Source organism: Molothrus aeneus, chromosome 2 (assembly GCF_037042795.1).
Source record: "Molothrus aeneus isolate 106 chromosome 2, BPBGC_Maene_1.0, whole genome shotgun sequence".
NCBI classification, from domain to species: Eukaryota; Metazoa; Chordata; class Aves; order Passeriformes; family Icteridae; genus Molothrus; species Molothrus aeneus.
Window position 1 is genome coordinate 18303785 of NC_089647.1, and position 13861 is coordinate 18317645.

Here is a 13861-nt window from a genome sequence, read left to right on the forward strand (position 1 = left end):
AAATGCATTTGTTTATCACGCTTTTCAGAGTTTCTGAAACTTTCCTGGTAGGTACCACAGCTAAAACTAAGTGGTATTTACTAAGTGTTACTTTACAAAGATATTTATTTTTGTAAGAAAGAAACGTGTTCTTCACTGCCTGTGCAAGTAGCACTTGATCTATTCTCAATTACTTGCATAGCTTATCTGTCAGTCAGTTCAGCTTCTCTTACAAGATACTATACGTTGATGCCTATTCAAGCTTTCTGCATTTTTAATTTGAGTGGCTGCTCTGCTTGGCATTGCAGAAGTTGTAGCTTCCTTTGAAAGAATGCTCCTTTGCTGAAATAGTGAAACTTGACTGTATACTGGAAGGAGTGCCTGGGAAGAGAGTTTTGAGCTCAAAAACTTTGATATTCTTTGTGAATAATTGACTGTAATTCCTTCTTTCGCTGAGTGGAACACAAAAATGTCATGAGACTTGGTTTTGGTTTTTTTTTAATTGGGCCTGCCAGCCAAAATTTAAAATATTAAAATACTCTCTATAAGCTGCTTATGAATAAAAAGTAGGATAAGAATTAGTCATAATTTTGGCATTGATGTAGAATCTAATCAATTAGCTGCAGCTACAGCTCTTCTGTGAAGTGATGTATCCACAAACAGTTATATGAAACCTTGTTTGGATCTCGCTTGTGCAATTTTATTGTATTTTAGTGGGATTTTAATATAATCTTGGAAATAATAATGTCTGATTAGCCCAAAAAAAAACAGTAGGAAAATGCAGTAGTGTTCTTTTAGGAGATGTTAGTACACGCTTGTAGAACGACATTAGGTAGATTTGATTTTCACTCAGCTGATGATATTTTTCAGAATAACAAGCTTGTAGAGTCAACAGGAAAACCATTGGCACTAATTTTGACTAATGTGTCCCTGTTTTGCATGAAGCATATAAACACCATGAGTCTGAGATATTTAATTTTACGTGTTCTCAATGCCTTTTTTTTAAATAGTAGTCTTATTTTTAAAGTATATTGAGCCTTTTTCAGGAGAAGTTTAGAGTAAAGTGACATCACTGGGACTGTCTTGGTTTAAACCAAAATGTAAAATTTGGCTCTCCAGATTGTCTTCTAAATTGTCAAGTTTCCTTGGTTTTGTGGATTTATGTCTTCAGTTGTACTTAATCACTTTCTCTGTTTAGTGCCGTATTCATTCTCTCATATTTAATGTACTTATGTAGGCTTAAGCTTCATCTTTGTCCAAGTGTATTGCTAAAATAAGGGTCATTTTTCAAGAGTGGTTAGCAGCATAAATGTAAGAATGGATACTTGCAAAATGTACATGACTTTGCGGGAAATTGTTTGCGGGCTCTCTGTCTGAGTGTGTATATATGTCTGTGTGTGAAAACCAGAAAAGTAAACTTGGGCAACTTCTCGCATCTTAATCATACAGGCAGAACTTTGTCCTGTTAAAGGGGATATGTTTGGTTTCACAGTTTTTTTCCATAGATGAACTTGCTTAAATGCAACTTGGTTATAGTTCTCAATGGATTTTGTTTTTAAAGTGGACAGTGGGGACTGCCTAAAAATAAAACTGGTCAAATTTCTCTGAGTTTTTTCTCTTTTTGGCATGAAGTTTACCCATCCAAAAAATGAGTCAGTTTCATTTTTTCCATGTACCTCTGATGTAACAGAAAAAAAATTGTCTTTTTAAATAGTCATGGCAGTCATAGCTATTACAAAAGGGTGAGTGGGGGAGGAAAATAAAACTAATTGGGAACAAGTCTAGACCAACAGTGACTATTAGTGTCATAAACCCTTAAATGAAATTGATAGTGTGTCCTTGCTCTACATTACACTGGCATGAGAACTCGACTATATTCATCATTAAAATGAAATTCTGAAAAACCCTCTTACAGACTTCAAACCATTGATGTAAATCAATGTTTGAAATCAGGACCTTTACTCATCAAAAGGTGAGTAAACATTTTTCACAAATATACAAATCATGTAAGGATGGAAATCATCATTACGCAGAGTTTTACTTTGTTAAAGTTAGGAGGCTTCTATCCTGAGGGTGGTGTATTCCTGTATTTGCCCAGTCTTCTCCACAATGACTTCAGATAGTCATGTGATCATGCCTAATTTTTACACTGATCAGAAAATATAATGTTTAAAGTGCATCTCATTTTCTTATATGCGAAGAAACTTTTTTTTTCTTGTAAACTCCACAGTTAACTAAGATCTTGAGTCTTAAGTTTCTCTTATGACTTCTCTTTCTTAAGTTACTCTTATTCATTATTTTAGTAAAACCTATTTTACATGACTATGCAAGGGACAAGTGGGAAATAATTGCCTATTAAAGAAAACTTTTTCAAAGAAATCGATGATGGACAAAGCAATAAGAATTAAACTATTTGGAGGAAAACTTAAAAGAAAATCTAAATCCACTTTGAAATATTGAAAAAGGCATAGAAATAAGGTCTGCCCTTTGTTTCTACCACTGTTGTTTTTTTCTTCTATGCCCTTTTCTTCTCGGCTCCCCAGAGGCCTCCGCTTACAGTGCGATAGTGACATTGGGTGTATCACAGAAAAGCAAATACAGTGGTTCACTTGTAATCTTAGCTCCTACTGCCCACACAGATTCATGAGCTCTCTTCCTTTAACCTTGCATATTGGTAACTGGAAAGCTTGGAAGGACAAATAAGATAGAAAAGGGAGTTAGTTATGCACTGTATTTGGCTTCTGTTTATCCATCTTCTTCAAAGGTGACAAAAAATAATTACGCCACAAAAAACAGAGTTTAAATGGTCCCTACCTGGTTCCAGCTGTGGTTTTCTGAAGAAGTGTTCTGGGGAGGATATTACTTCTACTTTGTCTGTTGTCTTCCTGTCTAGCCTCCCATGTCATAGCACAGAAGTGCTGAGCTCTCTGTTCCCTGAACTAGATTATATATACAGGCAGATGGTGGGGAATCAGAGAGGTGCTCGGTTTTGTAGTTTAGCAGCATAGTGTCTGCTAGTTGGTGCAGGAATAGAACAAAAGATGGTCCTGAGAGTGCTGCTTTTTCTTGCTGTTTACATACCAAACTAAACTGCTATCTCTGATTTCAATTATCTTTTTTGTTTTAAATGACACCTACAGATAAAGGATAAAGCACATTTCCATATTAGAGGAAATTCTGCAGTATATGTTTCAGAGCTGTAAACTTCCTTAAAAGCTTTGGGACACCTGCTTTATGAAATCTGAACTTCAGTAAAAGTTGAATGCAGGAACTAGCCAGCATTCACTTTTTCAGTTGTTTTTGCTCTGTTTATTTTTTCAAATGTTGCATTTTGGATGTTGTTTAACTTTTAACCTCCATGGGGTATGCTGGTGTTTAAATTGCCTAGCTTGCTTAATAGGAGGGCAAAAGAAGAAAGAGGAGAATGAGCTTGAGCAGCAGAGCAGGCATGAAGACAATAAATTTAGCTGACTTCTGGAATTGCAGCTGTAATGTTGTGGAATTTGATACAGATGGAAAACAGGAGTTGAAAAGCGCAAAATTTCCAGTGTGGGTGCCATGTTGAGTAGGCTGTGTGGGTGGAGAATGGTGCTAAATGCCAAGCAGGGAAGTAGAAGGGAGAGTCTCTTTCCAACTAGTAACAGACAGCTAGAAGTGGGGAGGGGAGGGGGTTGGGGAAGTAGTTTAAATATCCCAATGCAGCTATTTTGTAATCAGTCACTAGTACTTGTGGGTAAAGCTCAGCTCATCAGTGTTTGCTACTTCTTTGTCCAGAGAATTCTTTTCCACAGTAGTTTCAGTATTATTTTTATGGTATCTCTGTTTAATGTCCTACTGTATGTAATCAGATTGTTCACGAGACTCTGAAATCTTTTTTTGGTTGGACTTCATGACATATAGCAGGGCAAAATTTTGATTAACTGTCATTCTTCAGTATGCAAGTAGCATTACTTTTAAGAGTGAAGTGCTGTTCCTTACAGGACATGCAATACCAGTGTTAGTGGGCATCTCTGCTTCTGCTTCGGTTTCAGATTCTCAGTCCAAGTTCTGATGCTTTGTTTTGGCATCACGCCCAGGTCCAGGAGCGGATATTTTCATTTGGTGCAGATGTATTTCCTGTGTGTTCGTATGACTCTCCTAAAAAAAAAAAAAATGTGCAGAAAACAATTCCTAATTTGAAAAAAAGGCTTTTTCCTCCAGTAACATTTAAGAGGCAGTTCCCTGCCTTGAGAGAGCATGGCAATACTTATGCTGTCTGGTACATTAACATACAGAGGAAAAGGGGAAGGACAAATTTATTATGCTTGATTGTCACTAAGTATTTGCGAGTGTTCTTGTCTACCTGTCAGTTAAAGGTGGATTTGTTGTTCAAGATGGACTCGTGCCCCTTTGATGACAGAAGTCCTTTGTAATGAATGGCCCAACATTTTTCTTCTCTCATGTTAGGTTTTAGATGAAGCCATAAAGGGTTTCGAATATTCATATGTGTAATAGTTCTGGTTCAGTTTTGAACTAAATGGAGATCCATGGAAAAAAAGAAAAAGTATCCCTTAATGTTTCAGAAGGATCCTAAAGGTTGAAATTCAGAGCCTTTCTTTTGTAATGTGAACAATTTAACTCTGTCTTATGTGTAGGAAATGGAGTATAATGGTTGTAATCATTTGGCTTTTATTGTTCTAGGAGAACCCTTTTGTTAGTTTGCAGCTTCTAAGAGGAAGGTTGTAGTTCTCGAAATCCTGTCCTTTAGGAAAGATTACAAGAATCCCACACAGTAACATTTAAAAATCTGCTTTCAGCTACAGCCAGAAAATAAGGCTATGCTATATGTAGTGCACAGCAAAAGTGGAAATGACTCAGTTCAACAAGTTCCCAAGTGTATTGATGGTTCACTTCAGAGGGAATGACACTGCAATGCATGTGGTAATGATCTCCATGAAAGAAGCACATGGTCTTGTGAATGAAATTTAGTATTTAAGAGCAATGTTAGGTGTGAAGTAATAGTTGGGAAGTCATTTGGAATGCAAAATCAGTGAAAATAGGATGGGTCTTTATACAACTGGAAAGTATAACCATGGGTTGTTCACAAATGCTATTAACATCAAGTATTTCTTTCACTGAATTTTAAATTATAACGCTCAGGCTTGGAGGAGAGAGGGTTTTTTTTTCCCTGTTATCCAATACAATTTTTAAGGGTTTAAAATGCAGTTCTGGTGCTTGCAAATTGTCCTGCTGCAGCTGGAAGAGAGACATCATAATGCTGATGTCCACAACTGGTTGTGTTCTGAAATCATAGCCCAAACAAAGGGAAATGCATAGTTTAACCACCTCTCCCAGCTGCTGTCACAAGAAACACTGAGTCAGACACACCTATGAGTCAGAATTCCTGTAGCTTCCTTCCTGCAGCCTGGTGATTTGCCTCTTACTTCACCTGTAACCTTTACTGCTGTTCTCAACCTCTGCATTGTCTCTCTTAATGTCAGCAGAAAGCAGAAGTGAAACTAAGCTGTCTCTTACTGTCTTCTTCCAACCCATCTATTCTGAAAAAAGGGCAACCAGTCAGAAAAATACTCTGTTCCTCTGTGCTTGAGGACAACACTTGGTTAGACAAATTATAAAAGGACCCTCCTTTTTCTCCGAACTGATAAGTAACCAGGTCATAAGCTACATAAACAGGAACTGGACTGAAGAAAATCAAAGGTCATGATGTTTATTAAATGCAGTGGAGATTCTTACACAAGCTGCTTTGTTAAAGGATAGTAATGTGGTTTATTTAAATTAGGTTTCTTTCCTCTGGTTTCACAGACAGTTGTGTTCTTCATGGAGCCTCTGTTGTTACATTACAGTTTTATTTTTCAGAACATAATTCGGTCTTGATTTTTAATGTCCTCTTAAAAGAACTGACTCTCAGCTTATTATTTTCAAATGAGCCAATGATTTTGATTCTTTTCTTTTTGGTTGTCTTTTTTAGATCCTCTGAAGGGTCCAAAACAAGTGCTGAATTACCTATTTTGCAGAGATATTTCAGGTTGCATAACTGACATAAGAGATAATTGCAGAAGAAAAATTACATCTTTGCATTGATTATCTTAGTGGTAGAATACCTAATTAGACATGCAGACAATAATCTCTAATAAGCGAAAAAAAAAGTCCACCCTACAATATATTTAGACATCAGTAAGAAATGCAATGAGTTGACAGCAAGAGAAACAAATGGTCTGTGGTTAATTTGATCACTTCCTTTGCTGCAAAAAGGCAAACATCAAGTTTTAGAGGGCTTATTCAGATGTGACGGGGACAACCCCTAAGCAACAGCAGCAGGAACATCCACCACTAATCATTCTCCTTTGCCAGTTTTTATTCCAGTCCTGCAATTGCTCTGCTCACAAAAAGAAAATATGAAGGACTGTTCTGCTTGAGCAAGGACAGTCAGACTAAAAGTTCAAAAGTACAGCCTCTGAAACTTCTTACAGATTTAAATTTTCATTTAAAATATTCTGTAATAAAATACAGCATATGTAACATAACTAGCAAACCTTGTGCAGAAGTTGTCTTTTGCTTTCTTAGTATTAAGCACAACCTGCATCAGTCTGGGGAATACTGGAACAAGAAATAACTGTTAAAATGCTAAGCCCCTTTTGCTTTATGAGAATAGTGGGACAGAATCAGAGAATTTTAGGCAAGTTTTTGTTCCCTAGAATTCAACATGGTTTGGAGTCCAAGCTATACACAGACAGTTAAATTTGAGGCGAAACCAGACTAAAAGAGGAATATCTTATTGATCTGATTTTGAGTCAGATGAAGAGAGCAGAAAGCTTATAAAAACAAAAAAATCATTAATTTTATCATTTGACCCAAAATCTAAAAATGACAGTCTAAGAGCTTGGCCCCAGCAGATCTGAAACACCTCTGATCCTGTTTCAGGTCTGAGTTTGGCTGCTGTTGAAAATACAGATTAAGAGAGTGCATATGTGGCATATTTTTCTTATTAGGTGGTTTATTCATAATTTGATAAGCAGAATCATTATTTCCTCTTTACCCCATGTGCCAGGGCTTTAACACCATGTGGGTGTTTCATTGCACATTAACTTCTGCACACAAAAATGTCCTGTTTAAATTTGGGAATTCATTACATAGAATTTTGAATTCCCTATATAGAACCCCTCTTTATCTTTCTAAGCAGTTGGAGCGTCTCTGCAAGCATGTAGCAAAAGAACCTGCAATTTTGGGTTTTTAACTCCAAGTAGTGTGTTGAAATCTTTGCATTGCTCAGCAAACAGTCCTTTGGGGTGTTCTGTTTAGGTGGAGAGACAGTCTGCCTGGATTAGGTCCCTATTCAAGACTCCTCACCTCCAAAAACCTGCCTTCCTGAGCAGTTGATGGAGTCTTTGCTTGCTTGGCATTATCATCAGCATGCAAGAAATTTTGCAGCAAGTAATTGCAGCGCATTCACCAATGACCCATTCTGGAGATGCTCAAGAGAAACAGAGAAAAGCTACCAAGTTTTCCAGGCAGAAGGACCAAAAGATTTAGGAATTCTGGAGCAAAAGTATCTTCTGTAATACAACACAAGGTCTACTTGTGAAGTGCTCTATCAGTGGATACAAGTCACAGCTGTATGACATTTAATGAAAGCTTTCAAAAAAGCCTCTTAATCTGATTACTAACAAAAGATCAGCATTTTTCCTAATGTTAAGAGGCTTTCAGTGTAGTATTTATGCACTGCAGTAAGAAAAATGCATTGGTCACTAGCCTCTGTTATGTGTAGTTTGCTGTATTTCCATCTTGGGGCAGAATTTTAATCTTTACTCTGTTTAAATCCTCTACCAGATATTTGTCTACTTTCCTCTTTTAGGATGTGAGACTCACTTTTGTATTTGTTTTGTGCATGTGTGTGCATTTTTTGTGAATTTACTTTGGATGATGCTGGCTGTCTCCAGTTACATCAAAATGGGCATTTCTGAGAGACTACTGGCATTTGCAGAAAAACTTTTCTTAAGCACCTAGTCTTACCTACAGTTAAAAGTGCTTTGGTTGGTTTTGTTTTTTTCTTGGTTTTTTTGGGGGGTTTTTTTTGGGTTTTTTTTTCCATAAGGCATAAAAATCTGCCAGGACAACGACTGAAAAAATGTAAAATAGAACCAGACTCGGAGGAAGAAAAAGAGTGGTCATTATATTAGTTTTATCTTGGGGTTTTTTGGGTTTTGTTTCGGAGGTATTTTTTCACCTTGCATTTAATTTGAAAGCTAACATACAGAATCTCCAAGTGTAGGTGGAAATACTGAGGGCAATTGACATGAAGTTCGTTTGCACTCTTTTGGGTTTGCATGGCTTGGTTTTTGGTTCTAGGGATGGCCACAGAGGTGGCTTCTGTGAGAAGTTTCTGGAGGCTTCCACCATGTCTGGTAGAGCCAATCCTTGATGGCTCTGAAGATGGACATGCTGCTGAGCAAGGCTGGGCCAATTAGAGATTATGGTAATGCCTCTGTGAGAACCGATTTAAGAAGAAATCAAAATAAAGTTTGGGATGCAGTTTTAATTCCAGTCAGAGAAGAGCAGATGAGAATATGCAAGACAAAGAACTGTGCAGACACCAAGGTCAGTGAAGGAGGAGGGGCAGGAGATGCTCCAGGTGCTGGAGCTGAGATTCCCCTGCAGGCCACGGTGAAGCAGCTGTGCCCCTGCAGGCTGTGGGGATCCACTGGGCATGCAGAGATCCACCCACAGCCTGTGGAGGAGCCTCATGCCAGACCATCACAGGAGGAGACCCCTGGAGAGAGAAGCCCTGGCTCCCAGGCTGGAGCAGCCTGTCCTTGAGGGACTGCACCCCATGGAAGAGTGACCCACACCACAGCAGTTTTGGGAGGGCTGTTGCTTGTGAGATTGAGCCAGGTCAGAGAAGTTCATGGAGAACCGTCTCCCATGGGAGGGAGAACCAGCAGAGGAGCAACTCCTCTCCCTGAGAAGCAGGAGAAGCTTCAGGTGATGAACTGACCATAACCCCCATTCCCTGTCTTCTGCTGGGGCAGGAGGTAGAGCTGGGAAGGAGGGAGGGGTGGAGGGAAGGCATTTTTAAGGGATTGTTTTACTTCTTATTATCCTGCTTTGATTTTGTGAGTAATAAATTCACTTTACATATCTAAGCTGAGCCTGTTTTGTATTTTATGATGTAGGATGGTATTTAATGAGTGATGCCTCTTGGTCCTTATCTCAACCTGTGGACCTTTTGTTAAATTTTCCCTCCTCTGCCCAGCTGCAGAGGAGATGAGTGAGCAGCGTTCATGGGTACCTGGCATCTAGCCTGGGTCAACCCCCAGCAAGTATCAAATCATTCTCATCTATACACTCTCCCAAAAAACTTTTTCTGTCAAGTGAGTAATGGTTTGCAAGAGATGTGCTAAGTGCAGCATAACCCATGAACATGGTTCAGTTAAAAGGAGGTATATTGTATTAAAGCATACATTTTACTTGGGTATTCATAAATATATTAATTTAGGACATTATTTTCCTTTAGTGACCTATTTGTAAAAGTTTGTCTTCTATGCTATTGCTGTTTGTATTGTTAATAGACTTTCTCTACACCTGAGTTCTTAGCCCCTGTTGCACTGAGTGAGAGTCTGCATCAACCAGCAGCAGGAATGGGATTAATAACCCCTTCTCTCTTTTCTCCTTTTTGGACAATTAGCACTATAAATTTTAAGTTTGGTAAGCATCTCACATAAAAGTTTTGGACTGCCTTCTGGCCAGTCTACTTTCAAATAAGCCTCCCAGGATCTGTAATCCACATTATATAGACCATTAATGAATAGAGGATTTCTTTTCAGAAGCAGGAAATGGTAGCAGCTGCATAGGAACATATTTTTACTCTACTAGAGATTCAAAGCATGCTTTCAATGCCCAAGCATGTCCTCCTGTTTGTATTTTGATTTCTGTAATTTATTTATGTACTTTTGAAATGTGCCTGGTTTTCTCCATGAATTGAGCCACCAAGTACTTGGGTCAAACTGCTACCTGCTGGAAGCTATTTCATCATGGATTCATAATTTTCAGGATAGGTATTTACAGTTTTGCAAGCAAATATTTAAAATATTTAAAAACTCTTAATTGCTTTTGGAAATCTAATCTCTGCAAATATGAGTTATGATCTTGAATGATAGAAATTGGTAACAGTAATCTACTGAAAATAAGTGTAACTCATATTATAAAACATTTACAAATAATATACATGTGGTTATTTGGAAACTGAAAACCTTAAAATATCTGACAGCTGTGGAAATCTTATGGTTTCTTTGACCACATATGTTGGTCAGTATTGCTTGTAAAGATTATAGTCATTGTATACTCATGTTCTAAAAAAATTCATCAGTCTGGCAATGTGGCTTCATGAGGGTCTTGACTTATTTTGAAATATGCCTTTGGTAAGCTGTAAGAGGGCCTCAGGATCCCTGGACAAGTAGGAGTTAGAAGCCCTATTGCATCCTTTCTGTTAGGTTGTTTATAGAAAGTCATGGATGTGTTATGGGTGGAAAGTCATGGGTGTTAGAAGCTAAAAACTTATATAACAATTTTATGTTATATACTCCAACCATGTACATAAGCTTAGACTGGGCAACTTTGACACAGGAAATCACTGATGTGTTTGCAGGATTGACATCTAGAGGAAACAAGAAAATTAGGAACATGTGGTGAACATAGCTCTAGCATTTTGCTAGATTGTTCTTGTTGAAGATTAATATGTCAATGTGATTTACAGTGAATTGAGTGTTGCCAATCTCTCCTGGTCATCCAGTAAAAGAAGTGTGTGTCTGTATGACAGGAGTGAGTGAAAGAACTTGGCATCCCATACCACCAAACCCAAAACTACAATATGGAAAATAATTTCCAATGCTAAAGTCTTTGCTTCTTTCAAGGACATGCTGCCCCAGTGTCATCTTAAGCATAATAGGGCCTAGAAACTATAATGGATCCTTTTCCATTATAAAAATGTCTCTTTGTCTCTTCTTTGGGAATGTTGTAAGGAAGTATGCTGTGTATAAAAGGACTTCCATATTTAAGCAGGAAGAGAAGTACAAGTTTGTATATAAGGATGGAATTAACTGCAAACCTTCCTTTCCCCTCTTCCCTCCCTTAGTTTTTTTAACTCTGTAGCTGGCATTAAAATGACAGCAGGAACAAACTCATATTTCTATGTATTCACAAAAAGAGAATGGGAATTTAAGGCATTGGTGCATGTCCTTTGTATGTTAACAAGAAAAATATCAGGGCAATTTAGAATCTTTGTGCAGTCTTTAGTACTCTTTGTGAAGCTGCTAACAAAGGGCTTCTTTTTGTTTTGCTGCAGTTTAATTTTAATGCTGCTGACAGACCTAGTTGCTGAAATTCAACCTCTGGTTATTCACAGAGCAGATATAACAGCTGCAGTTGCATTTTCTTGAGAGTGTTCCAGAAGCTATACTTCTCCCTTTGGGGACCACTTACTGAGGAATGTGGAGAACTTGGTGTCAGTATTGACACAATCCTTGGACTATTTTCTAAGGTTATGCAAAATATTCTGGCTGCATTGTCATAGCAGCCACCACTCACTTGAAACTGAACACTGACCACCAATTTTATATACAGCAGCTTTTTCTTTCAGATTGGAACTAGTGACCTGTGTGTAGGAATGCTTTGTATGCAAGTGTTGATGTGCTTATCTAAAAGCTAATTTTATTAGAATATAATTGTTGGTGGCAGTCCTGGGAAGTAATGTCATACTTAATTTTGACAGTGAAGTTAGGTGCCTATTTCTCCCAAGTAATGGTGGGAGTTGGGCTCATTAATTTAGTTTTTCGAATTGTAACAAACAAGTCAAAAATAGATTAATCCTCTTAAATATGTCATGACACTGTACAAGTCTCTAGTGCTTGTGAATGACGCTACAGCATAAACAAGTCACCAAGTACCTGTCTATACCTACGTACCTGTCAGCACTTCAACTCCTTTGCAATAAGTAAATGTGCAGTCACTTTGACTGTAAGCTGCTGAGGACTGGGAGACATTTAAATATTGGTATAGATATTAGCATATTTTTATACACATTAGACCTAATTATTTCACTTTTATTTAAGTGCAGGTTCTTCAATTTTGGACTTAGATAGTGAACAGATAGTACCATATTTATGCTTATGGTGCTATGCAAATATTTCATTTATTTAATAAAAAATGCAGTTGAACCCATTTTACCAATATTTATGAGTTTAAGAGCTCCTGGGGAATGATAGGTAAAGAAAGGAGAAATTGAGGTTTTACAGTAATCCTGTTCCTTCTTGAGGTCTTTCATTATTATCTATATTAGTCTATCGGAAGTATCCTTGTATGTATTCCAGCTCTTAATGACTCATTCTGAGCATAAAAATATAAAACTTCCATTTGTGTAGAAAACTGAGTAATTTCTGAAACTCTTAAGGGTTTGGAATTGTCCAGTAGTGTGGTTAATTTCCATGTGGTGTATATTTCTATTCCCTTTTTTTGGTCAATGAGTATGCTTTGGTTCCTCTGTGACATTTACATGAACAGGAAGCAATAATGCTATTAGTACTCTGAGCCTGGACTTTTTTTTTGTTCCAGGCAGAGCTCCTAGCCTTGAGAGCAAGTATGTCATTTGCCAGTTTGAAAAGCTTTACTTGAAAAAGTAGTTACTTGCAGAACCCTATAAGGAAATTAGTTCTTTCTTGTTGAGCAACAAGTTTTTGCTAGTAGGGACTGTTATTCCTATTTCCTGGAACATTCAAGTTTAAGAACTTTATATGTTTTTCATGGCACTTCTGTGTATCTGGAGATGCTGCTGTAGCATGCTGTATTAGGCTGCTCCTAATCTGAAAATTTATGGATCAAGCTGCATCTGTAACAGAATAGAAAGCAAATCAAACAGAAGGAATATTTTATCGTTGCCTCTACAAAACAAAACATTCAGGCCAAGATGGAGTTTCAAAGGCTCATTTCTAAGCTATGTTAGGTTATAATGTGAAAGAACCTAGTGACTTATATTGCCACTTCATCAGTAGTTATTTACAAAACCTGCATAGATACATTTTATATTAGACTGCCACTTCAATTCTAATTCAGTGTTTACTGGTTTTCAAGTTTGACTTTGTTTTTAAAATGTATATCAAGCAGTATTGATTAAAAAAAGCCTTGAAAATTAAAGTTTTCTGTCGGAATCCATTCCATCAATGTAATTAAAAGAATATATTAAAGATTTAATTTACTGAAATACCATGCCATTCTTTAGTACAGCAGGTTTTGAGCAACATCCCTGCAACTATATTTCATTCTGGGTAGGTTCTGAAATCCTTTTTCTCTCTCAACCCTTTTAATATCTCTTCTTAGCCCTAAACTCAAAGGATTTTTAAAAATAGATTTAAAAGATTTTAAAAAATCCCCCTGAATCATCTTTTGTCAGACAGTGACTCCATGGTTTTGGTATTCCCCGTTTAAAAATTACTAAGGACCATATCATTCTGTCCACTACAAAGGACACTACAGCACTTTCAGTAGTAAGTGGCTAATTTGTGGGGTAAGAGGAAGGAAATAGCAACCTATGAACCATTCTGTCTTACTTAGGAGTCATACGACATCTTCTCAGAGTACAGAACCTTGTGTGACTTGGGAAAAAAAAAAGTAGATTCTTGCCTATTTGTACAAGGAGCAGCATTTTCTCTCCTGATTTTATTAAATGTTTTTTTACTGCCCGATGTAGTCATCTGTGCTCTGAGAAGCCAGTTCATTCTTGAAACTGATTATTTAAAATGGCAGCTTCAACCAAAACTCTGTGTTAGCTGAGTTGCCTAGTGCTGCCTAGGAATGTCTGTTCTGAAACAAAGAAATTTGACCCAGCAGAGAGGTT